The sequence below is a fragment of the Sturnus vulgaris genome, chromosome W (assembly GCF_052056855.1).
Source record: "Sturnus vulgaris isolate bStuVul1 chromosome W, bStuVul1.hap1, whole genome shotgun sequence".
In the NCBI taxonomy this organism is placed as follows: Eukaryota; Metazoa; Chordata; class Aves; order Passeriformes; family Sturnidae; genus Sturnus; species Sturnus vulgaris.
This window is the reverse complement of record NC_142282.1, coordinates 66245850-66272919: the sequence shown is the minus strand read 5'-3', so window position 1 is coordinate 66272919 and position 27070 is coordinate 66245850. Positions and strand designations below refer to the sequence as shown.

At 42.7% G+C, this 27070-nt stretch overlaps 1 protein-coding gene across 11 annotated transcripts in view; it reads right to left on the bottom strand.

Moving 5' to 3' along the window:
* Positions 1-14602: 14602 nt before the first annotated feature.
* The window catches only part of LOC148220351 (uncharacterized), a 37971-nt gene continuing 25503 nt past the window's right edge, over positions 14603-27070 (bottom strand). For 5 of the 11 annotated variants that reach the window (XR_015799061.1, XR_015799056.1, XR_015799062.1 and 2 more), the window contains one exon: positions 24665-26523. The gene's annotated coding sequence lies outside the window, so the exon portion shown is untranslated. Of the gene's footprint in view, positions 20250-24664; positions 26536-27070 lie in introns of those variants that run through there. The other 6 variants (XR_015799054.1, XR_015799055.1, XR_015799053.1 and 3 more) reach the window with 4 other exon arrangements.

Sequence of the window (27070 nt, the reverse complement as noted above, 5' to 3'; positions counted from 1 at the left end):
GTTGGAGCGGCTGAGGAAAGATCTCCAAATGTACTCCGGGATAGACCCTGATACACAAGTGGGTCAGGCACTCCTCAAAACCCAATTTGTTGCTCGATCATGGGGAGATATTAAAAAAAAAATTAAAAAGTTAAATGATTAGCAAGATCGCGGGTTACAAGAATTGCTAAGAGAAGCACAAAAAGTTTATGTAAGGAAGGATGAAGAGAAGCAGAAAGCAAAAGCAAAAATCTTTATAGCTGCAGTTCGTGAAACACAGAAAGAAACCCAACAGAAAGGGGGAGGGAAACCACGAAAACCCCCACCAAAACAAAGAAATGAAGCAGGAAATAATTCACCAAGGCGAACCTGCTTTTATTGTAACAAGAAAGGTCATATAAAGAAAAATTGTAAAGAACGGATACGGGATGAAAAAATGTTCCAGGAAGATGAATAGGGGTGTCAGGGGCTGTATGTATTAGGGACCATACCATCCAAAGAGCCCTTGATAAATTTAAAGATTGGTCCCCAGGGGGAGGAGGTAGAATTTTTAGTAGATACAGGAGCCGAAAAATCCACAATTAAACACCTACCAAAAGGGTGTAAACCTAGTAGAGAAACAGCACTCCTGGTTGGAGCAAAAGGTGAACCATTTCGGGTCCCTATTATTAAAAATGTGCAAATTGAGACCCAAACCAAAATTGAATTAAAAGATCTGCTGTTACTGCCAGAGGCAGAAAATAATTTATTGGGGAGGGATTTAATAATAGCATTGGATTTGAAAATTGAAGTATCCCAAAATCAGCTTAAAATTTTTGCTTTAACTCAAAAGGACAAGGAGCAAATATGTCCTGAGGTGTGGTACACCCCTGGAGAAATAGGGAAGTTAAAAATGAAACCTATCAAAGTGAAAATCACTGATCCCGATTTACCTATCCGAGTTCGTCAATATCCAATATCTCTGGAAGGGAGACGGGGCCTTAAGCCTCTCATAGAAAACCTTTTGCAACAAGGGGTTTTGGAACCATGTATGTCCCCACATAATACTCCTATTCTGCCTGTCAAAAAGACAGACGGGAATTACAGATTGGTACAGGATTTGAGAGCTATAAATCAACGAACTGTTACCAAATTTCCCGTAGTCGCAAATCCTTACACACTCTTAAACCAGTTGTCCCCTGACTACACTTGGTATAGTGTAATAGATCTAAAAGATGCCTTCTGGGCATGCCCATTAGAGGAAAGTAGTAGAGATTACTTTGCCTTTGAATGGGAAGATCCTGATAAGGGCAGGAAACAACAACTGCGTTGGACAGTATTGCCTCAGGGCTTTACAGAATCCCCTAATCTCTTTGGACAAGCCCTAGAAAAATTAATGCAGTCTTTTGAGTCACCAGACGGGGTGAAATTGTTACAATATGTAAATGATCTATTGATAGCAGGAAAGGACGAAAAATCTACTAGAAATGGAACTATAAAACTTTTAAACTTTTTGGGACAACAGGGATTGAAGGTATCCAAAGCCAAATTACAGTTCACAGAACCAGAAGTAAAATATTTGGGACATTGGCTAAGTAAAGGGAAAAAGAAATTAGATCCTAATAGAATCTCTGGAATATTAAGTCTGGAACCTCCAAAAACCAAAAAAGAAGTGAGGAAAATTTTGGGATTGCTGGGATATTGTCGCCAATGGATAGAGGGATTTAGTGAGAAAGTAAAATTTCTATATAAAAAACTTACCACTAATCGCCTAAAATGGACAAAAGAGGATGATAAAAGTTTTGAAAAGGTCAAACATGCTTTAATTCAAGCCCCTGTACTCAGTCTCCCAGACTTGGAGAGACCATTTCAGTCATTTGTAAATACCTCTGATCAAACAGCATATGGGGTACTCACCCAGGAATGGGCAGGCAGTCGAAAGCCAGTGGGATTTTATTCTAAACTGCTCGACCCTGTCAGTCGGGGTTGGCCCACATGCCTCCAGGCCCTAGCGGCCACAGCACTTTTAATTGAAGAAGCCCGAAAAATTACCTTTGGGGCACCCCTAGTGGTCCACACCCCTCATAACGAAAGAGGAATTCTGAATCAAAAAGCTGAGAAATGGTAAACTGATGCCCGAATATTAAAATATGAAGCTATTCTAATCACTTCCCCAGATTTGGAGCTAAAAGCAACAACTGCTCAAAGTCCTGCACAATTCCTATATGGGGAACCAAGAGAAAATTTAGAACATGATTGTCTGGATGTTATAGAATTACAAACAAAAATTAGACCTGACTTGGGAGAAGTTGAATTTAAGGATGGAGTAAAATTGTTTATAAATGGATCTTCTCGAGTGGTGGAAGGAAAACGAAAATCGGGATATGCCATAGTTGGAGGAGAAGAATTGAAATTAGTAGAATCCGGACCCTTAAACGCAGCATGGTCCGCTCAGGCTTGTGAACTATTTGCTCTTTATCGGGCATTATCTTATTTAGAAGGTAAAAAAGGGATGATATATACAGATTCTAAGTATGCCTATGGCATAGTCCACACATTTGGTAAAATTTGGGAAGAAAGGGGGTTAATTAACACTCAAGGACGGGGGTTGATACATCAAGAATTAATTCTTAGAATACTAGAGGCTCTTAGGGGCCCCATTGAAATTGCTGTGGTCCATATAAGAGGGCACCAAAAAGGAACAAGCTACCATACAAGGGAGAATAATCTGGCTGACAAAGAAGCAAAAAAAGCAGCATTGAAGCAAAAACCAGTTTCTGTATTAAGTACTACAGTTAGAGATCTCAGCCCCAACCAGGAATTACAGAAGCTATTTACTCCTCAGGAAAAAGAAGCGATAAAAAAATTAAAGGCAGAACAGCATGAGAATAAATGGGTTTTACCAGATGACAGGGAAATTTTACCTAAGACCCAGGCCAGACAAATTATTGAACAATTACACCAACAAACACATTGGGGAACCAGAGCGCTAGCAGACCAGTTTTTAAAATTTTTTAGATGCATCGGCATTTTTGATATTGCAAAGCAGAGCGTACAGGGTTGTTTAACTTGTCAGAAAATTAATAAAAAAGGTATGCGACAAGGTACGTCAGGAGGACGGAAAACTGCTTACCGACCCTTTGAAAGAATACAAGTAGATTTTACAGAATTACCAAAAATAGGAAGGTGGAAATACTTACTAGTGATAGTAAACCAATTAACCCACTGGGTAGAGGCATACCCTGCAGCTAGAGCCACATCACAAGTGGTAGCCAAAATATTGTTGAAACACATAATCCCAAGGTATGGCCTGGTTCGAGCAATAGACTCAGACCAGGGGACGCACTTTACATCAAAGGTACTTAAGTTACTGACCTCAGCGCTGGGCATCAGCTGGGAGTATCACACACCTTGGCACCCTCAGAGTTCTGGGAGGGTTGAAAGGATGAATCAAACATTAAAACAACAGTTGTCAAAATTAATGATTGAGACTAAAATGCCATGGACAAAGTGCCTCCCACTAGCCCTGTCTAATATACGAACAATGCCAAATTCAAAAACAGGGATTTCACCATATGAAATGCTGTATGGTATGCCTTACCCTAAAGGAGTACACCTTGATCCGACCTTAGTTCAGGACCCTTCTCTTCAGAATTACATAATAACAATCAGCAAAAACTTGGAAGAATTAAGAGAGAAGGGGATTTTAGCTCAAACTGTCCCTCTAGGATTTTCCATACATAAAATTAAGCCAGGACAACGTGTGTTAATTAAAGTATGGAAAGAAGAAAATCTAGCTCCAAAATGGGAAGGACCGTATTTAGTTCTGTTAACAACTGAAACAGCTGTAAGGACAGCTGAAAAGGGATGGACACATGTGAGTAGAGTCAAGGGTCCTGTAACCCCTCCTACTGCAGGTTGGAGAGTGACATCTGAGCCTGGAGACCTCAAAGTGCGAATTCGGAAGACTTGATGTCAATATCGGATCAATTCGTCTCGAAGGTCTCCTAATCAGGACTGAAAGTCACCTGCCCCAAACCCGGGTGTAGCCTGTTCATCAAGAAAAGGTGTCCATATTGTACTGAGTTATTGTGGTGTCATTCCTATGGTAGGTATCCCCCATTCGCATTATGTGTCCAGTGTAGAAGAAATGAATGTAAGGAAACTATTAAAGTATTAATACCCTATCAGCACAAGGAGAAATCGAAATTGATGATCATAACTGGTGGGAGTTATTTGAGAATGGAACAAGGAAAAAAAAAAAGAGAGCCAGAGCAGAGGTATTGACAAGAAAGTGTCAGAAGGGTTGTGTATACTGTGCTGTTACTGCTGTACCTCATACTGGAATGTTAAAGCTAAAAGCTGGAACAAAATTAAGAAACACTACCAAAAGAGAAAGACGATGTGGGAGACCCCAGGACATATTCCCTGCTGCCGAGAAGATTAAACAAACCTCGGCTACTGGCAGCAACCCCGTAGGCCTTGAGGGAGGCAAAGGGATGAAAATGGTCATGGGAGTCATCCTATTGCTAATGATGATAAAAGGAAATAGTGCTGATGCTTGTTCCAAGTGTTACCAGACAATTAAGTATGGCAGACACACAGTATCCACCCTTGCCTTCCATACACACATCAATTCGGCCTGCTATAATAAACACAACTTAGAAACTTGCACTATTATAGGAAGAAGTTACTGGGTAGCCACCAATTTGGGAAAAGGAGGGTGGGCTCCATCAGCATACCAAAGTTGTCCAGTAGGAGAGACACACCTCTGCTTCACAAAAGAAGGTAGGGGGGATATTCAGATCAAGGAGGAGTGCAAGATCACTACAAGGAAGAATTGATAAAAAATATAACTAAGGTGTTCCAAGGAACAAAAACAAACCATGGGGGAAATTTGAACTTGTATGAGAAAATAAAACAACAACTCAGCGAACGGGACTTACCCACCTTGGGAAAAAATTTATTTGTAGAATTAATGAAAGAAATCACTACTGAACTGAACTTAACTCACTGTTGAATCTGTGAAGGAATGCAAATGACTGAACAATGGCCATGGAGGGGGGAGGGATTAGGCCCAGAGCAGTTGTTACAGTGGAATCAAACTGAAATATCGAGGGGAGTCAATAGACCTGAAGGGTGGGTTCTAAGTCATGAGGTAATAGGAGAGGTATGTATAACATGTCAGGGAACTAACTTTACCCAATATGTGGGGCACACCCCCTGTAAGACTATCCTGATTACAAATGCAAGCAAACAGTCTTGGTGGCCCAAAGCTCCAGAAGGATATTGGGGAAAGTTAAGTAAAAGTAATTGTATAAAGAACAATTTTACAGGACTATGCTGGTATAATAAAAATAGAGCCAACCCATATGAAGAAGTAAAAAGTGTAAGGACCTATTGGCAACAACCTGAATCAGTTAAACTAAGCTGGAAAGCCCCAGATGGAATATTTTGGATCTGTGGGAAAAGAGCTTATAATACCCTACCAAAAAGATGGAGAAGGACATGTACTCTAGGGATTATCCAGCCTGCGTTTTTTACATTACCAAAGGAAAAGGGTAATAGAGTGTTAGGAGTTCCCTTGTATGAAACTTTGTATCGAAATAAAAGGAGCACAGACATAGGGGGAACACAAATATAAAAAAATGATGAATGGCCCCCAGAACGAATTATTGAATATTATGGACCAGCTACCTGAGCTCAAGATGGGAGCTGGGGCTATCGCACTCCAATTTATATGTTAAATAGAATTATCAGGCTACAAGCCATGGTAAAAATTACTTCAAACCGGACAGCCCGAGCAATGGAATTGATAGCTAAACAACTTACCCAAACTAGAGCAGCAGTATATCAAAACCGACTGGCTCTAGACTATCTGTTAGCTAAAGAAGGAGGAGTGTGTGGAAAGTTTAATAATTCTGAATGCTGCTTAGAAATTTATGATAATGGTGAAGTAATTACTAAAATTGCAGAAGAAATAAAACGAATAGCCCATGTACCTGTACAAACCGGGAACTCTATGCTTAATGATAATTGGTGGAATAACCTGTTGGGGGAAACTTGGTGGAAGAAATTAGGATTTATGTTAACATGTACATTATTAGAACTACTGTTCATCCCTTGTCTTGTTCCATGCTTCATTCGACTAATCCAGTCGGTGGTTCAAGGAATGCAAGTTGCTGCAATACCAATAGACCCTGAGAAGGCAACAAAATTAATGGCAGTACAAGAAGTACTGACAAAATTTGAAACCAGAACACGAATCAATAGGATAAAAAAAGAGAAGTGGGGAAATTGTGACAATTGATAAAAGATTCGTGTTAATCACAAAAGCATTGGGGTTTGCATAAACCAGAATACTAAGCTCTGAAGTGAAGCATGGACACTAGATAAAGGAAATTATATGATTAAATAATTCTGTTTAAAATCACCTTGTTATGTTATATTATGTTGTATTATGTTACATTACATTATGTTATATTATGTTATGTTTTTCAAATACGTTGTATCGGCTGCCAGCTTGCGAAATCGGACTTCCCAAAAAGCCCTTCCTGCCTTTGTCTAATCAATACTGCCTATCCCAAAAACCAGACTCCCAGAACTTCCCTGGTGGTCATCTACAAGGACCGGATGGCTATCTGTGACTGATTATCACCCAAAGGCTTTGTGAATTTGTGTAAGGATGTTTATTCGACCACCACTGCTTACCTAGCAAAATTATGACAGCAAAAAAAAAAACAAAAAAACCCAAAAATTATTGATTACAATGAGAAACCACAGTATAAGAAGGGACTGCAAACCAAGGTTCGGTGGAGCGTGGAGTGGGCGGTGACCCCTCGCGTTCCCCAGCGCGCTGCTTGCTCTTTCTATATCAAATAAAGCAATCTAAAATTTTGCTGAATATCGAGACTTTTGTCTCTCATTTATAACAATCTCCAGCACTAAACATTTCCCTAAGCTGGGAAAATAAACTCTTTTGCTGAGCAGAAAGCTGTGTGCCCATGATGTTTAAAAGCAATCTGCACAGTTTATCTACCCCAATCCGCAGTTAGAACACAGACAAAAGACGCCATTCTTACTTGCCAATCCCTGACCGAAAGAATGGAGATGTGGTGCACACGCCGCCAGAGCTGCATCACTGCAAATCGCCTGTGCCACTTTTTTTCCCGGTCGCCTCTGGCACAGGAAAAGCCCTGCCGCGCTGCCACCGCTTCTGTCAGCAAATGCCGCGCAGCTGCCAAGCCTCACCCGCCGAGCTGCGCCACCGCACGCACTCACGCGCCGCTGCAGCCACACACGCGACCACGTGTGACTCGCCCTGTGGGGGTAGCCACACGTGTCCCGCTGCGTGGTGTGCCCGGGGACCCTTCTCGCTGTAACTGGGGGCTGTTTTTCGGGGTCCCCGCTGTCAGGAAAATTAATCCACAAACACCAGAGGTTTATGTCCAAAAAGGAGACAGAGGAGTCCTTTTTGCTTTATTCGAATAAAGGGAGAGGCCATGGGACATTCCCCTGGGATCTCTCAAATTTTCGGAGGACGCAGCCTCCTTTTTATCCTATTTTCCCGGCCGCATTTCCCTCTCTCTTTCCCCATTGGCTGAGGTACTTGAGAGGCACAGACTTCCCGGAACGCCTGATACCTGAAATTCCCCTCTAATGTATAACCCTCCCTTTTAATTTTTAATTCTTATAGAATTCATAGTTTTCCCCCCGTTGCTTCTTTCATCTTTCGATATCCAATTTCATTTATCAGCAGCCCTACAGTTTGTTTGTAAAGGCAAATATCTCTTTCCATTCATCAATCAGTGGAATCCATCCCATTGTTTCTTTTATCTCTCAGTGCTAGCCTTATCTACAGGCTGATCCACAACTCATTTGTAAAGACAAATTCAACATTCCTCTCAATCCCTCCTCTTTTATTTTTAATAATTGTCTTTACAAACTTTAGCTATCATTTACTTAATTTTTTGTTCCTGAGTCTTTTTTTTTTTTTTTGGTTTTGTAATTATTTGGAGTGACATCAATTTCTACCCTTTTGTAACCATTTCTGGATTAGTAGGCGTGGCTATTACCTGCATCCCTTTGATCACATGTTGAATAAGTTGTACTAAGCAAGGGATCGTGCATGGTAAAAAGATTAGAGTTGCTACAGCACATAAGAGGAAAAAAGTAATTGTTTAACCTATAGTCCACCAGGTAGCCAAGAAAACATGTCCCATTCCCATAAAGGTTTTTGCTACTTTTTCTCCTAAGGTCAAAACAATTATTTTCCCATTTTTGGCTCCAACCTAACTGATAATATAAAGGTAACATTATTAAGAGAAACATTCTGATTGTGTAATCTAATTTCCTAACTTAATTTTTACTTTCACGTTGTCTTTCACACCACTTGTGGCGAGTGAAGGCACAGAAACAGCTTAACATAAAGAAAACAATGACAGCAAGGGTTGGCCCCCAGTGACTGGAGATCTGAGAGGAGGGATGCCCACACAGACTATTTCAGCAGGCAGTCTGTGGGTGGGCACACGAGGCTTCCCCCGATGTCGACACACTGGCTGCTGCTCCAGTCCACTCCTGCCGAGTGTCAGTCGCGGCTTCCCGTCCTTCTCCTCCAGCTGAGATGTCCAAATCTCTGGGGCTGCAGAGACCTTGACCGGAGTGTGATGGGTCCACCCGTGTTCAGCTGTCTTGACGGCTGTTTCTGTGGTCAGCAACACCTGGAAAGGTCCACGCCACTTCGCCACCAGTGGTGCTTCTTCCCACTCCTTAACTAGGACCCAGTCTCCCGGTTGGATGTTGTGAACAGCAAAGTCCAAAGGTAGGGTCTGTGCCAGCTGAGCTTCCTGTCGAAGAGATTTCACAGGAGACAGTATCCGAGCCACATATTGTTTCAAATACACATCACTTATCTCTATCCCCCCACTCGGCTGAGAATTACAAGGGTAAGGAATTCCAAACATCAATTCAAAGGGAGATAATTGAATATCTCCCCTGGGTCTGGCTCTTATCCTTGCTAAAGCCAGGGGCAGGAGCCGTACCCATGGCATTTTAGTTTCTATCACCAGCTTCAGGAGATGTTTCTTTATTTCTCCATTCATCCTCTCAACCTGGCCCGAACTCTGTGGGTGCCAGGGGGTATGGAGGTTCCACCGTATTCCTAAAGCAGTCATAACTCCTTGAAGAATTTTTCCTGTAAAATGAGTTTCCCTATCTGAATCTATCGCTTCCACCATCCCATATCTTGGAATTTTTTTGTTCCAAAAATATTTTAACAACTGATCCTGTAGTTGCTGACACAGTTGGAAATGCTTCTGGCCACCCGGTTAATTGACATACTATTACCAGAAGATATTTAAATCTTGCCACTCGAGGCATTTCAGTAAAATCCACCTGGCATCTCTGGAAGGGACGTACTGCCCAACGCCTCCCTCCCCTGGCCAGTTTCTTTGTAACTTTGTTGTTGGTTTTAGCACAAGTCAAACAGCCTTCAGTGGCTCGCTTTGCCAGACTAAAGAGACCAACAGCAGCGTTCATTTTGAGGAAGGCTTCTGCCAGTCCTCGGGAGCCCCAATGACTCCCTTCATGAAGCTGTTTTAACAATTATAAGGCTAGAGCTTTTGGTATCCACTGCTTACCATCCCTTGTAAACCAATTATTTTCTCTTTCTTCTGCCCCACTCTTTTTAATTATTTCAAGTTCTTCTGGTGGAAAAGAGAGTTTTTCTGGCAGCGGTGCAGTTACTGGGAGCATAGGCAGGATCTTAGAGACTTCTGGCAACAATGCAGCTTTGAGAGCTTCTTCATCAGCTAGTCGGTTTCCTATTGCCTCCTCCGACCATCCTGCCTGATGCCCCTTAATGTGGATTATCGCCACCTTTTTTTTGGTAAATTCACTGCCTCCAATAGGCAAGAGATTAAGTTCTCGTGAGCTAATGTCGTTCCTTTGCAGCTTAATAAACCTCTTTCTTCTCATAGTTTTCCAAATGCATGTATTACCCCATATGCATATTTAGAATCAGTAAATACATTTACTGTCTTGTCCTGGTATAATTCACAGGCTCTCACAAGCGCGTACAGCTCTGCTGTCTGAGTTGATCAGGTGTGTGGTAACCTCCCCCCTTCCTTTAATTGCTTCCCATTCACGATAGAGTATCCTGTAAATCGTTTCCCTCCTACCACCTTGGAGGACCCATCAATGAACACATTCTCTCCCTCAGGCCAGGGAATATCCCGTAGATCTTCCCTAACCCGTGTCTGGAGGTCTATAACCTGGATACAATCATGGATTTCTTCTGCCCCCCCTTTTCTCCAGGGCCATTTAAATAAGAGGCTGGATTAAAAATTTCCCCACCTTTAAATTTTAAATCCTCCTGTTCCATTAAACAAGATTCATACTGTAATAATCGAGCACTCGTCATCCACTTAGAGGCTCTCTCAGTTAGCAAAGCTTTAATCTGATGTGGGACTTTAACAATGAGATACCCTCCCCTTGTCAGCTTTCGGGCCTCAGCCACCATCAGAGCTGTGGCTGCACAGCTCTGCAGACAATGGGGCCAGCCTCTGGCCACCGGGTCCAACAATTCAGAAAAATAGGCAACAGGCCCCCGCGTTCCTCCATGCTCCCGCACCAAAACTCCTCCAGCATGACCCTGCTCGACATCCACACATAGCCGAAATTCCCCCTCTGCATCTGGAAGAGCCAAGACCGGGGCCCCAACCAATTTGTCTCCCAATTTCCCAAAGCTCTTCTCTCCCTCTGGTGTCCACACCACGACACCAGGACTGCCCCGAGCCAAAAAGCCACATAAAGGTCTGGCCACCACAGAAAAACCCTCGATCCACGCTCCACAGCACCCCACCAACCCCAAAAACCGCTGCAACTCCTTTTCAGTCTGGGGCAATGGCACCTGCAAAATCCCTTTTTTGCAAGAAAACCAAGCAGCTTTACAGTAGCCTCTTCAACCACCCCTTCCTGCTCCCCCGACAAGAGCAAATCATCTACACACTGCAACAACCCGACTCCCAAGGGTGGAGTAAACTCTCTTAATATTTTCTGCAAAGCTTGCCCAAACAGAACCGGCGACTCTGTATATCCCTGAGGGAACACCGTCCATGTCAATTGCTGTTCCATCATTTTCGCTCCTTTCTCTTGTTCCCACTCAAAAGCAAAACACCGCCCACCATCTTCTGTGATTGGACACCCCCAGAAAGCATCCTTCAAATCCAGTACAGAATAATACTGATGTGAAGAAGGGATTTGATTTAGGATTGTGTATGGATCTGGAACTGTGGGATGCCTTGGTTTGACAATCTCATTTATTATTCTTAAATCCTGCACCATTCTGTAGGTTCCATCTGGTTTCTTAACCGGCAGGATAGGAGTGTTATAGGGAGACATACACGGCTCTAAAAGACCTGCTTTTAGCAGGGACTCAATAACAGGCTGTAACCCCTTCTTTCCCTCCCTTGAAAAAGGGTATTGCTTTTTAGACACCACTTGTCCTGGTTGCTTCAAAGTAATTTGGAGAGGCTCTATGTCCAGTTTCCCATATTTCCCTGGAGCTGCCCATACTTCTGGATTTATTTTAGCATAAGCCTTTTCAGGCATTTTACACAAAGATATTACAGTTTCGGACTCCGTGTCACTTCTTACAATGCTAATTTGCATTCCCATTCTAGCCATCAAATCTCTTCCCAGTAAATTACAATCACAATTAGGAACAAACAAGAATTCATGCAGTTCAAATCTGTCCCCCACATCTATTAACAGCGGTTGAATAAAATGCACTCGCTCATCCTTCCCGCTTACTCCTTGAATAACCAAGGATCTTTTTGACAATTTCCCCCCCTTAGGTATAAAATTTAAGTTGGACCGAGAGGCCCCCGTGTCTACCAGAAAACACACCTCCTCTCGACCCGGACCCACCTTAAAAGTTATCAAGGGCTCTTGAGTGGTGGGTCTTTGGTATAATAGGAGCCCCTGACACCCCTAACAATCCATTTCTATTATTCTCTGGACTTCCTCCTCCTGAGGGTCCAGTTGTTTCTGCAGACACTCGTTTTTCCAATGCCCTTCTGCCCTGCAGACAGCACACTGGTTCTTCCCCAGCAGCTGTTTGGGTCGGCTGTCCCCTGCCGAGGAGGGAATCCCTCTGCCACTTCCTTGTGACCGACCCCGTCCCCTCTGTCCCTGGGGACCCCTTGGACCCTGCGGTTTATTCCTCTGGGGCTGCAAAAACTCTGCCATCATCTTTGCTTTAGCTTCTGCCTTTCCCTCATCCCTTCTTACACATATCTGCTGCGGTTTTCTAACCAATTCCTTTAGAGGCTTATTTTGCCACTTTTTATCTTTTTGTACCCCTTTCCTTATATCAGGCCAGGCCTTAGTAACAAATTGTACTTTAAGCAATGTGTTGAAGGCTGGCCCTTCAGGATCCATCCCCCCGTGCTTCCTCAAGGCATCCCTAATCCTCTCCAACCAATGAGGGCTTTCCTGTTTCTCCTGTTCTAACGACAGAGCCTTAGCTATGTTGTTAGTTCTGGGAGCCGCAGACTTGATTGCCCTGATCAAATAAGCACGGTAATCGAAAAGGCGAGCCAGACTGGCCTGGTTATTTGGGTCCCACTGGGGGTCTGCCTGGGGATGGCATCATCCACCGTAGGTGCATTGGGTCCAGCCCCCCCTGCTGCTTGTGGGTGTTCATCCTCCCACAGCTGCCGAGCTTTCTGCAAAATCATTCGTTTCTCTGATGACCCAAACAAAATTCCCAAAAGAAAATCCCAATCCTTCCATGTATAATCCGCATTTCCCAAATATTCCTCTATCTTTTCCCCCACCCCTATGGGATCATCCAAATATGGGGGTAATTCTTTTTTCAACCCTCTTATATCCTGGGTAGTGAGTGGTACAATTACAAACCCAAATCCTCCCCCTTGACCCCCCAAAGGAACTTGACGGAGTGGCATCTGGTGTACCCCTGTCTCTTGGGGGGCTTCTGATGCCCTAAACTGAGTTCCTCTTCTAGTTCTGGGGGGTGATACAACATGCTGCTCCCCTCCCCCTACACCATTATCCTTCTCAGGTGGGGCTGTAGGAATAACATTTTCCTGATCCCCTTGCTCTGAAAGTTGAGGATACAGACGACCTGCAGCTGGCAACTGGAGGACAAGACGGGGGAAGGTGCTGAAAAACATTCTAATCCTCACCACTTTCCTCTAAATACCTTCACAAAATTCGACACAAATGAATTTTATCTGTTCCATAAGTAGCCATATAAGTCCCCTTGCCAACTTATACTCTGGCCACACAAAATAACAATATTTTACCATAATTTCCATAGTTACTTCTGGGTGAATATACAATCTTTCCCAAGACCTCAGCATTCACCCCAAGGGACTCTCCGGGGGTATTATGGGATCGTCATCCCATTTGCCGGGGCCCCTTCGCTCTGGATGCCCCGTTTTACCTGTGCTACCCTCCATGGGTGCCCTCTCAGGTTTACCTGTGCTACCCTCCATGGGTGCCCTCCCAGGTTTGCTCCCCGAAGATCCCATTTTACTCACCAGTGAGATTTTCAGTGGTCCTTCCCTGCGGACTCTTCATGGACCCCCCTGGTCCGCCACTCGTCTGTCTCCTGGACAGTCTCGGGAACCCAATCAATCGCCCGGTGCCGGCCGGCACCAAGGGGAGCTGATCACCGAAACTGGGTGAGGCGCGCCTTCAGCTCCGCTCGCCGCCCGCCGCCCCGGACGGTGGAAAGATCCCGGACGAGCCCCCAAATTGTCAGGAAAATTAATCCACAAACACCAGAGGTTTATGTCCAAAAAGGAGACAGAGGAGTCCTTTTTGCTTTATTCGAATAAAGGGAGAGGCCATGGGACATTCCCCTGGGATCTCTCAAATTTTCGGAGGACGCAGCCTCCTTTTTATCCTATTTTCCCGGCCGCATTTCCCTCTCTCTTTCCCCATTGGCTGAGGTACTTGAGAGGCACAGACTTCCCGGAACGCCTGATACCTGAAATTCCCCTCTAATGTATAACCCTCCCTTTTAATTTTTAATTCTTATAGAATTCATAGTTTTCCCCCCGTTGCTTCTTTCATCTTTCGATATCCAATTTCATTTATCAGCAGCCCTACAGTTTGTTTGTAAAGGCAAATATCTCTTTCCATTCATCAATCAGTGGAATCCATCCCATTGTTTCTTTTATCTCTCAGTGCTAGCCTTATCTACAGGCTGATCCACAACTCATTTGTAAAGACAAATTCAACATTCCTCTCACCGCCTAACACGAAGGTATCTTGCCCCTCTCCTGCGGAGCTCGGCTGTCTGTGAAGCTGTGGAGTGTCCCCGTTCGGAAATCGACTCGCCCCGCGCTGAAGCGAGCTACCGATTTCATCCTCAAGCCTTCTAGCTGCACAAAAAGCAGCTCAGATTGATTTAAGGTAGTTGGACAGTCCAAAAGGCTTACTGAATCCTTGAAATGGGACTCCCAGCTCCGCGTGGGGCTCTCTAACTTTCGTGAAAGCCCCATGTTGGGTGCCAAATGCAGTGATATCCTAGGACCTCCTCCTGCTCCCAGGCTAGCTCAGTACCAGGAGGAAGCCCCGGATTCCTGCATGAACGAGGCAAAAGACCAAAAGAGGCTCTTCCTCTCAGGAATATGTTCCAAGGTTTATTCTGGAAGAGTTCCAGGGGAGCAAGAGGCAGAATACAGGAAACACGGGGATATTCAAACCTCTGCCAGGAGGCAGAGGGATTGGACTCTAGCCAACCAGGTCCGGTCAGAGGGGAAAGGTTTACACCATAAGACAAACCACAAAAGGAGGGTTTAGGGAAAAAAACATAAAAATAAAACCTAGAGCATTGAAATACAACAGGTGCTCAAGAAGTTGGGACAAGACGCAGTCAGGACAGGTGACCCCAACTGACAAAAGGGATATTCCAGACCATTTGGTGTCATGCTCCCTCTATAAAGCTGAGGGAAGAAAGGGGGCAGGGGTGAATGTTTGGTATGAGAACATTTGTCTTTCAAGTAACTGCTGCATATGTGAACCTCTCCTTTCCTGGAGATGGCAAAACACCTGCCTGCTGAGAGGGAGTAGTGAACAAATTTCTTATTTTGCTTTTCTTGTGCATGCAGCTTTTGCTTTACTTATAAAACTGCCTTTATCTCAAGCCATGAGTTTTTTAATTTTACCCTTCTAATTCTCTCTACCATCCCATTATGTATGGGCTAAGGTTGAGCAAGCAGTTGTGTGGTGCTCAGCTGCCTACTGGGGTTAATCCACAACATCCTTGTATGCCCATGTATATACCTCAGTTTAATATGATTATTTACAAGTTCAAATGAAATAACAGCTTCAACTGGTACAACCGTGTGCAAACATTTTTCTTTACTTAACTACATTAATTCAACTGAATTGAATGATAACCTGATAACTTGGCAATTGTAATTCAAGAGTGTCCTTAGACCTGATATGCACTACAATAAACAAAATCCTTTTTACAAATCATTGACTTGTCTAGACAGAGTATCTGTACACGATTGCAACATCCAAACACTGACACTGAACTAGTACATTGACTGAAGGGTTTCCTGAACAGATTAAATAAATAATTAAAACATTGCCATTTAAATTTTTATAATAAAACTTCAAACTTAAAATACATAAAGATAGCTGAGAAAAGCTCACACTTCTCTTTCTATTCATTTTTTGTATCTGACTTCTGTGCTGGTTTAAAAGCAAACCAGTGGGAGATTCCAAGTCAGAACTATAATTTAATCGGAAAATCAAAATAAAATGCAGTAATACAAAAACACTGACAGAGTCAGAACACAATCTGACACCCTGTCAGGGTGTTGATAGCAGTCTGATTAAATGGTGGCTGCAGTCCTCTTGGAGCGATAGATGTGATTCTGTTGAAACAGTGATGCTGTAGAAGTGTGTAGTTTTTCTCTGAAGGTCAGGTGGTGGGGGAGAAGGGTAAAGTCTTCCTTTGGGAATTCAGTGGAAAAAAGGTTGCCTGTGATGCTCCAAATCTCAGATCATATCCAGGTAGGGATGCTTGGCTCCACCCCCTGGGTGGAGAATTTTACAATAAGATGATGTAATTTTATTAGCCATGCAATGAGAGTCAATGGCACATTAACAGAAGATATCCCCCCTGGAGGGAGTATGGGTCATGGAAGAGATAAAGAACACTGCCCCACCTGGTTTTAACAGATGGTAATAGAATACATACTTTTGGTTACACCTTGCATTGCAACCTAAGACACCTTTAAATTGCTCTTGGCTTGCTGGAAGCATTAATTCCCTCTAAAAATCTCTTGACTGCTTCATAAATATGGTGTTCCTGTTAGTATAACCATCTCATTGTTTAGCTATGGTGGACAGAGAGTGAAGTTTGGTGGTTTTTTTCCATAGGCAATAATGCTTGATATTTTAATTTAAAGGCAAACCTATAACTATTGTAGACTGCTTCAGACTATATTCTGGAGTAGGGGAAAAATTAATTCCTGAAGGCTTATTTATCAAAACAAGAACGTACCTAGATGATGCCTAAAGGAGCTGGAACAGAGGCTACACAGTTAAGGGGAAGAAAATGGATATTTATTGAGAGGCCTTCAAAGGCCACACCCTGGCAGTACCAGTCATGGCCCCTGCCCAGATAGCTCCAAGATGGAAGCCAAAGAGGGCTTGATCACAAGAGCTCACATTTTTATAGGCTTTAGTCCATTTGCATGCAGGAGTCAACTGTCCAATTAATAGTCTCAAATAATGAAGTTTCATCCTCCTTGCTTGTTTGCCTGCTCTCCTCCTTTCACATTGATTATGCTTAGGGCCTGAAGTTTGAAGAGATGGTCCATGAGTCCTCAGCTGGAATAGGACTGTTTTGTCTTCACCACCCAAGCACAACAGAAAAGCACACCCAAGCACAACAGAAAAACCCCAAACTTAAGGCATCAGTTTTCCTCCTTTAGAGGCCTGACAAAGCCTGTACATTGTCAAGTCTCTATTCTAAATATTTACTGACAAGTATTTAATGACAGATAAGTGTCTAATAAATATCTAACAATAGCTAAATATCTAATAGTAAATACATAATACTAAACATAAACCTAAGAATAAACATGTAACAAGAATAATATCTTGCACAATCAAATATAATATAAAGAAGGACAGTAATTAGACAGAAGAGGAACCACTTAAAATATATTATCATTGGCATCAGTCATTGTTGTTACAATTGTTCAGAAGCAGAAGCTTTCTTAATTCTGGAGTAGTGAACCCAGGGTCCTCTGCCAGTAACTTTGACTGCGGTGAAAGTAGTCAGCAGGACTTGAAATATGGTCCTTTCCACTTAGCTTGCAGAGGATCACCGTCTCACCACTTCACATAGACCCAGTCTCCAGGCGGGAATGGATGTGCAGGTGTGCCCAGTCCTATGGGTCTGGATAACACGATGTAATTTGGGAGCTTCTGCAAGGAAGAACCTAAAGCCATTAAATAACACCGCAAATCATGTTCCCCCTTCATGTGAATTTCACCTGGAATATGTGGGATTTTATATGGTCGAACATACAGTGTTTCATAGGGACTGATGTTATCCCTTCTTCTGGGTTGTATATGAATTCTCAATAAAGCTATAGGTAAGGCCTCAAATCACGTCATGGACGTTTCCTGACAAATTTTGCCAATTTCTCTTTTGAGAGTCCTATTCACACGTTCCACTTTACCACTTGCCTGGGGACTATAAGGCATATGCAGATCCCAAGTAATTCCCAAACTCTGGCAAACCTCTTTAACTACTGTTGCAACAAAGTGTGGTCCCCTATCTGGTGACATTCCCAAAGGAGCCCCGAACCTCAGAATTATGAGATGAAGCAAAACTTTCACCACTTCCTTGGCTGTGTTAGTGTGACAGGGGTAAGCCTCTGGCTCTCCACTGAAGGTGTCAACTAATACCAGTATGTACCGGTATCCCTCTTTGCGTCTAACTCCACAAAATCTAATTGCCAATAATCTCCAGGAAGATCCCCTGACTTTGTCACTCCTAACACAACTCTTTTCCTCGCGTCAGAGTTGTTTTTACAGCAGATTTCACATTTGCTCACTATTGATTGTACTATGTCAGTCGTTCCTTTTCCTATTACTACCTTTTTTAGATGTTTCAAAAGGTTTTCCATCCCGTAATGTGTGTTTTCATGTTCTTCCTGAACCAGCTCCCGAAGGGCCAGGGGTGGGACTACAATCTGATTTGCTGGTGTAACAGCTCATCCACTTTCTGTGATCCCAGCTTTAAGAAACTTAATTCGTTTGTGGTCTGCTTGGTCATATTTTAGGGTGAACCCTGACAAATCAATCTTTTTGTGGAATTATTGTGAGAATACCTTTTTCTGCAAATCCTCTTGCTGCTTTATCAGCAAAACGATTCCCCAATTTTGGAGTGGTTTTCCCTTTTTGGTGACCTCTACAATGCCTGATAGCTACCTCTGTGGGTTTTTTAATACTCTCTAAGAGGGTGAGTATTTGTTCAGCATGTTTGATTTCATTACCCTGAGCATTCCAAAGTCCTCTCTCCTTCCAGATGACTTCATGGCTGTGGACAACACTAAATGCATATTTTGAGTCAGTCCATATATTTACCTTCTTTCCTTCGCTCAGGTGTAGGACTCTCGTCAGTGCAATCAGTTCAGCCTTCTGTGATGACACATCTGCTGGCAGGGCCTTTGCCTCGATCACCTTGTCCTATGTGGTCACTGCATAGCTTGTCATCCTTTTGCCATTTTTCATGAAGCTGCTCCCATCTGTAAAAAGCTCCCAATCTGGATTTTCCAGGGGCACATCTTTCAGGTCTGGTCAGCTGGAATAGACTTCTTCAATTGTCTGTAGATAGTCATGGTTAGGCACACCATCAATTAAGGTGGAGGACAGAAACATGCCAGGGTTAACAACAGAAGTTGTTTTCAAGGTAACATCATCCTGCTCTAATAACAGTGCTTGATATTTAAGCATCCAGTTACCCAACAACCAATGTCCCCCCCTTTTGTTCAAGTACAGCTGTTACTGCATGGGGTACATACACTACAATGTGTCACCCAAGGGTGAGTTTTCAGGCTTCCTGGATCAAGATGACAGTGGCCGCCATGGCTTTCAGTCACCCTGGCCAGCCTTGGGCAACACTGTCTGGCTGTTTAGAAAAGTAGGCCACAGCTCTCCTGTGGTTCCCGAGATGCTGTGCTAGTACCCCCAAAGCCACATTCAGTCTCTCATATGTAAAAAGTTCAAAAGGCTTAGTCAAGTCTGGCAGTCCCAGTGCTGGAGCTGACATCAGTGAGTGTTCCAGCTGTTTAAAAGTTGCTCTAGTGTGTTCAGTCCATGTAATAATTCCTTTCTCGGCTGCTTTTAATGCTCTGTATAGGGGTTTTACCAGCAGTCCATAATTTGCTATCCACAAATGGCACCAACCTACCATTCCCAGGAAAGCTTGCATCTCTCTCACAGTATGGGGCTCTGGGAGTCAACAGATGGCTTCTTTCCATTCCTTGCTGAGCTGTCGGTGTCCAAGGAAGATCTCAAGCCCCAAGTAAACTACTGCTTCTTTAGCAATCTGTGCTTTTCTTTAGAAACTGTGCACCCACTCAGTCCCAAGAAGTTTAATAAGCTTACGGTAAGTCGCGTGCAGCCATCTCTGGTTCTAGCTACAATCAGGATGTCATCCACCTATTGAAGAATAACTCCTTCTGTCTTTTCCAGTCCTCCAATTCCTTTGCTAGCTGGTATCCAAATATCGTAGGGCTGTTCTTGAAACCTTAGGGTAAAACTGTCCAAGTAAGTTGACTTTTCCTCCCTGTCTTGGGATTTTCCCACTCAAAAGCAAAAAGGTCTTGTCTGTTTTTGTGTACAGGAATGCAGAAAAAGCCATCCTTCAGGTCTACAATAGTAAACCACCCTAATTCATCTGTCAGTGTGGTCAAAAGGGTGTAGGGATTGGCTACTACTGGATGTATTTCCTCTGTAATTTTGTTGATTGCTCTTCAATCTTGTACTAACCAGTAACTCTTACCATCTGCTTTCTTAACAGATAAGTTAAGATAACAGATAACAGGAGTCAACTGTCCAATTAATAGTCTCAAATCATGAGGTTTCATCCTCCTTGCTTGCTTGTCTGCCCTCCTCCTTTCACATTGTTTATACTTAGGGCCTGAAGTTTGAAGTAATTGTCCTTGAGTCCTTAGCTGGAATAGGACTGTTTTGTCTTCATCACCCAAGCAGAACAGAAAAACCTAAATTTTAAGGCATCAGGATGAAAGTAAAAGAAATAAATTCAGCATTCAGGATCACAAAATAAATTTAACACTCATTTGAGAACATGAAAAGGGTCCCCGTTTATTCTTTTTACAGATTAGCCATCCTGACTCCAGCTAATCACAGACTTTGACTACAGCAGTCTCCCACCATAGGTCTCCTTTGCAGACTCTAAGGGCAAATTATTTCTCACTAGAATATGACTGCAAGTATTTTCCTTACCACCTCTGACCACAAGCTTTCACCTAGCTTGACTCTGACTGCATACACACACTGCTGGGTCTAACTGCAGACCCAGACTGACCTCACTGCAGCAAGACTCTCCCCCCTTGAGTCAGTCCTCCAGTCCTTTTGAAGCATTCCTACAATTTCAATACCTTCAGTTCCTTATGGCTCCTCTACCTCCTCCAGGTCCTCTGCTTTTAAGCTTCCTTTGCCTAGCCAACCCATCCCTTTTATCAAACTTATTTTTATTAGTCACAGCTGCAACCCATTAAGGGCAAGGCTATTCTTTGGTAATTAGTACAACTTATCATGGGCAAGGTCACCTGTAATCTCTTTTTCTACACCTACACTACAAGCAAAAAATTGTCCTAGTATAAGGAAGCATCAGATGATAGTTTTAAATATTACTATTTTTTCCACAAGCATACTTCTTGATTAAATTAAATCTTATCATTTTTATTGTTTTGGGTTTTTTTTAAATCACATGTCTTTATTTTGGCTGGGATAGTTAATTTTCTTCATACTAGCTGGTACAGTGCTGTGGTTTGGATTTAGGATGAGAATAATGTTGATAGCACACTGATGTTTTGGTTGCTGCTTATGTCAAAAACAAGATTTGCAATTTGGAAATTTTTTTTAGAAGTTTAATAAGGGATAAAAAAATTAACTAGGGCTGGAATGCCCTTGGCGTTTGGCCAAAAAGCAGGGAGTAGAGCATGTGATCTATATACTGTTACATTACTGAGGTACATACATATTCATGTGCTTCATACATTATTCAGACATTCTTGTGAGTTTTTGATGTTTCAGGAACTCTTTGGTTTATTTTCTTTACACTCCAACTTTTCTGGACAACATCCCATAAGATATGTTTTATTTCTTATTGTGTTTCTATCTTGTTGTTCCACATTTTCCGAAAAGGGGTTAAAAAATTCTTCTACGATTCTTCTCAGGTGCTCTGCTTTTGTCACTGTTATCTCTTGGAGAGGTCAGTCAGCAGATGTGGGAATCAACATAATTGTTTCCCACCATTTTTTTCAGTTACATAGAAGCATTTTAAACATTTTGTGTTTTTGTTAAGGCCTACAATATAATACATTAATCACACCACTATTTCTATAAACTATATGACACATACTTAAACTAATAGATTATGTTATATTAACAAACAGCTAAATAGAATTATACATTGTGATATATCCAAATATTTATGGTCAATACCAGCATGCAAAAGCTAATACATAAATGCAAAAGCTAATACATAAATGCAAAAGCCAATATTACATTGTAGTTTTTAACACTTATCAGTGCTTTACACTAAGTCAATAACTATTCTGCTTCTCATACTGCCCTTCCAGTGAGGAGGATGGGAGTGTACAAGAAGCTGTGAGGGAGCATAGCCAGGACAGGTGACTTGAACTGGCCAAAGGTATATTCCACACCATATGACATCATGCTCAGTATATAAACTGGGGGAAGGGGGGGGGGGGTGTTGGCTGAGAGCTGCCAATCACTGCTCAGTGTCTGGCTGGGCATCAGTTAGCAGGTAGTGAGCAACTGCATTGTGCATCACTTGTTTTATATATTCTTTTATCATTCTTTTCCCTTCATTTTCTGTCATATTAAACTGATTTTATCTCAACCCATGAGTTTTACCTTTTTTCTGATTCTCCCCCCTATCCCACTTGGGATGTCTTCAGATAGAGGCCTACATTTTATAGCAGATGTGATGCAACAGCTGAGCAAAACCCTGGGTATAAAATGGGACTTACACACCCCTTGGTGACCACAGTCTAGTGGGAAAATGGAAAGGATGAATCAGACTTTGAAACGACAAATTAGTAAAATGGGCCAAGAAACCTCTTTAAAATGGCCACAGGCCCTTCCTCTGACTCTTTTGTGAGTCAGAATTTAGCCGAGGTCAAAAACTAAAGTAAGTCCCTATGACTTGCTGTATGGATGGCTATATCAAACACTATCATTTCCAGGAGAAATTCATTTAAAGGAAGAAACGGATTTAAATCTATACTTGTTTTAGAAAAAACTCTTGCTGGACTCTTGGTTTATAACCCTATTGGGATCAGTTGCTTCGGATGCATCTGTTCATCTGTACCAACCTGGGGATTTTGTATATGTAAAGACCTGGATCTCTGAACCCTTGAAGGAAAATACGGAAAGGACCTTTCCAAGTCCTCATAACCTACAGTGCACTCAAGGTGTAAGGAATCAAACCCTGGGTTCATGTCATGCAGGTAGAACCAGCAACCACACATCAAACACAGCAGAAACAAGACTGACTAACACTGTGGAGTTTTTAAATATATATAAATCCAATTGTTTTAAGTATAAGATGTGATTTTCTAAGTGGATATTATTTATTGGATCTAGATGAAAATGATAAATAATTGCACATTTATAATAATAGAAACTATGTTGTTAATCTCTGGGAAGGTGTTGAAGGTTAGTTTTTTTCTTTTTCTTTTTTTCTTTTTCTTTCTCTCAGGGAATTTTTATCCCGTTTGTAGCCTAAGAGATGAATGATGGTACTTAAGAGACAAAAGATGTGGCCGGGATGGAGAGGAGGGGGGAAGGGGTGCACTTGCTGCAGTCCCTTAGCTGGGGAGTGAGCTCTCTAGCTGGGGGGGGTTTCTCTTGGGAAGTGCAGAGATACCGCGGGGGGGAGGGGGGATAACTAAGACTTGGCTAAGGATTAGGGGCTGGGCTCAGCTCTCTCTCGGGGATCGGTGGGGAGACGGTTGTTGTTTTGGTGTTGGACTGCTGCTGCGGGAAGAATTTGCTGCTACTGCGGAGTTTTGTCCTTCACTGCTTCTTACCGTTGGTGAGCCTCTGCTCGCAAGGGTGGCCGTTGAACTGAGACCTTTCAACACTCGATGTCCCTGGGAGGGACCCTCATCATCTGCTTGGGTGCCTCAGGGGGAAACCCGGGCCACCCCCCCCCCTCCGGAGGAAGCACCTCTCGGCTGCTTGCGGGAGCCCGGTTGCTGCTGCCATCACCAGGACATCACATGGGACACGTGAGAGCCAGAGAAAAGGGAAAAAAAAAAAAAACAACAAAACACCCTCCCCCCTTCACCTTTTCTCTCCTCCCGGGGCCGCCCAACCTCCCTCGCAGCTGCCCCAGGGTTTTTGCTACCCTTTGTTTGCCACCCCAGGTGTGCTCGCCTCTTGTTTCCTGCCCGCTGGTCCTAGGCAGCTACAGTCCAGCTCGCCAACCAGAGTGGCACTGAGACCAGCTGCTCCCCGTGAGTTTTGCAAGGAGAGCCATCTCCCCTCTCTCCCCTCTGCCCTGTCGCCCAAGCCGCTGTTGCCAGTGGAGAGGCTGCTGAGCTCACGCCACTGCGTCCCCTGCAGCCGCAGAGGAATCAACACACCTGCCCTGCCTGGGTGGGAGCCAACAGTGCCCTCTGCCGGCTGTGGTCATAACTACACCAAAGGGGAAGTTGCTTGACGGCCGAGAGAAGGCTGTAATTGTGTTTCTGGTTTTGTTTGTTGTTGATGTTGTGGTTGTTTGTTTGCCTTGTTATATATATATTCTAGCAAAGAACTGCTATTCCTTTTCCTATATCTTTCCTGAAAGCCCCATAATTTCAAAGTTATAATAATTTGGAGAGAAGGGGGTCATATTTTCCATTCCAGAAAGGTTCCCGCCTTCCTGGGCAGACACCTGTCTCTTAAACCAGGACAGAAGGGGAATGTGGTCTTAAAGTTAGTGCAAGATTTTGGCAGATTACAGAATGTAATCTCTATAACAGCTTGTTAGCCAACACCAACCTCTGCAGAAAATCCAGTTCTGTGGGCAGCCTTAGTCAGCAATTTGACAAGAATTTTGGAACACGTGGGAAGGAAATGGTACTTATGCCAATTGGACATGGATGGAAGGAGAATATTCCTTAAGATGGACACATAAGAACAATACTGTTGAGAATTGTAATATCTCCAAACTAGACCTGGAAATAATCTCAGGAAATATCTCTCAGCTGACAGATTGCACTAATACCCCTTAGCGATGTCAAATACAAGAAATATGGAATAGCCCTCAGAGAGGACAATGGGGCTATATCCAGCCAGTTCTTTGGTGTCTAGATTGGGAAGGGAGTCAAGGCCTCCCAGAATGATGCCTTAAAGATCTAGAAATAAAACAACACAATTTCAAGACAATATTCTCATACTAGGTAGTATTGAATCGTTACAAACCAGCATAATCACGGACAAAGACCCTCTAACTAATTAAAGTTACAAAGTGGTATGTTTATTCACTGGCAGGCGGCACGGGAGTCACCTCTGAAAGGCGTGACGGACCTGAACAAAGTTCTTTGCCATCTATCTATTCCCCAAGATCTTACATACAATACATATGCATAACCCCAGCACCTCCCATCCCCATTCAATATTAAAATGAGCCCATTAGTCCTTTACGCGTGTGCAGTTCTTCTCTTGAATTGGGTTGGTGGTCTCTAAATGGGTCAGTGGTCTCGAAGGATGAAGTCAGGAGAGTCTTCATCAGGTCTTAGTGACCATCTGGCACGATCCAAGGCCTCGTGCTTCGTGATTAACAGTTTACTTATTTTACGTTCTTCTATACGTAAGTTCATAATAGCAGATAATTATACCAATTTGCTCTAGCCTAAACATCTAGTAATTATTAATCTACCATTTGCCTACTTAATTTATATCTTGGTCATGGAAACGACTTCTACCCTTAGCAAAAATCTTAACTCTTTAAAACCATGATTCATTCCCCACTCCTTCTTCAAAGTTAGTAAATTATTTTACTAATATGTAGATTCTTCATCATCTAGCAAAGCTGTGCAGCAGGGGTCTTTCAAGACCGTACCATATGCTCTTGATATTGCAGTTAAAGCTGCTACTCGCTTCAGCATTCTCTAGTTCCAAACAAGTATTATAACAGACAAAATCAAAGTTATGTCAACTAAAATAAGCTGTACAACAGTTGGATGAACTAAGGTATTGAGCAAACTGGTTGCGGTTGGTGACCACTCAAAAAGCTCATCCCATCAATGATGGGATGGGCTGCCTTCTAACCTTTTAAATACTCTCTGTATAGTCTCTGTGTCATGATGTATTGTAATCAAAGTTCTCTTTCCTTCATTTCTAATTTCTTTGAGGATTTCTTTTAATTCATTATGTTTTAATGATTGTGCAACCAATGTTAAGTTCATCCCTATAGGCACAGGCGATATTTCTTGGACAGCAGTCAAGTTCACCTTTATATGTTGGTGCAATACAACAGGTGCCTGATAGGAAAAATTACATCCTTCAATTTTGACAAAGTTACAAATGCACAAGTTAAATTGAATTTCATTTACAGTAATCTCATCCACCATAATAGTGGGGCATACTGTCCTAAGGCAGACACAACCTTGTCTTGTATACACAAGCAGGGTTGTCTGATTAATGGGATGCATCTCAAAGTGACAAATGCTTTGCTTTGTATAAGTGTTTCTCACAGCATTTAGAACTAATATGAATGAGTTTATCTTGGCTTACTTTCAATAGAAATAATGTAATCTGTCCTGGACAAATGCATATTCACGTCCCCAAATATTTCTTCCTTCCCACACAGTTGGATTTCTAACTTTTAGCATCTGAACCAGAGACTTACGGGAGTCAAAATCATAAGTTTTCCCTTCTCACTTTTATATACCAGTCACATTATAATGCACTGGTACTGCATTAGCTCTAGCTATAGCAATGGTCATAAATACTACCACTCTCCAGGCTATGCCTACTGCATTTATTATTTCACCCACACTTTATTTATTTTCCCGAGAAAGTTTTAATTTCAGTTCATTATCACCCGGTATAACTTTGCAGAGTCCCTCAGGAGCTTTCTTCACTCGGGAGTGATGGATCCAGGCGCTTTGTTCCTTGATCTTGATTGCAGTAAAGGTGGTGAGAAGCACATGTAATAGTCCCTCCCACTGTGGTTCCAAAGTTTCTTCTTTCGTGCTTTGGCAGTTCTGGTAGGGAAAGCTTCAGGCCACCCTGAAAAGCTATCTGTTAATACCAATAGATATCGGTACCCCCCTCTCCTGGGTAGTTCTGAAAAATCAATTTGCCATTGCTGCCCAGGTTCATAGCCTTTTCCAATTTGTCTAAGCTTTGGTTTAGGAATATTTTTGGGATTAGTTTGGAGGCAAAGGCTACATTGGAGAGTCACCTGAAATATTGCACCTTGCAAGTTTCTGGTCATGATTCGATCTTTCAAATAATTGTACAGAGCATCAATTCCCCAATGTGTTTTCTCATGTTCCTTTTTCACTAATAACCATAACACGTAAGAGGGGATCACAAGCCTTCCTTTTCCTCTGTCTGTAATAGCTCACCCCTCCTGGTTGCAACTCCTGTTTTCTTCCTTAATGAGCTTCTTGTCCCTTTTATTGTACCTTGGTGTCTTAAAGTGACTGTAGAATGCCTATATCCCCAAATCGTCTGTTCTGTTAGTGTTAAATATTAAATTCTGCAACTTTAAAACTAGTTCCAAGAGTGAAGGAGGGGAAAGAAAAAGTGCAGAGTTTGTTATCAGAGACTA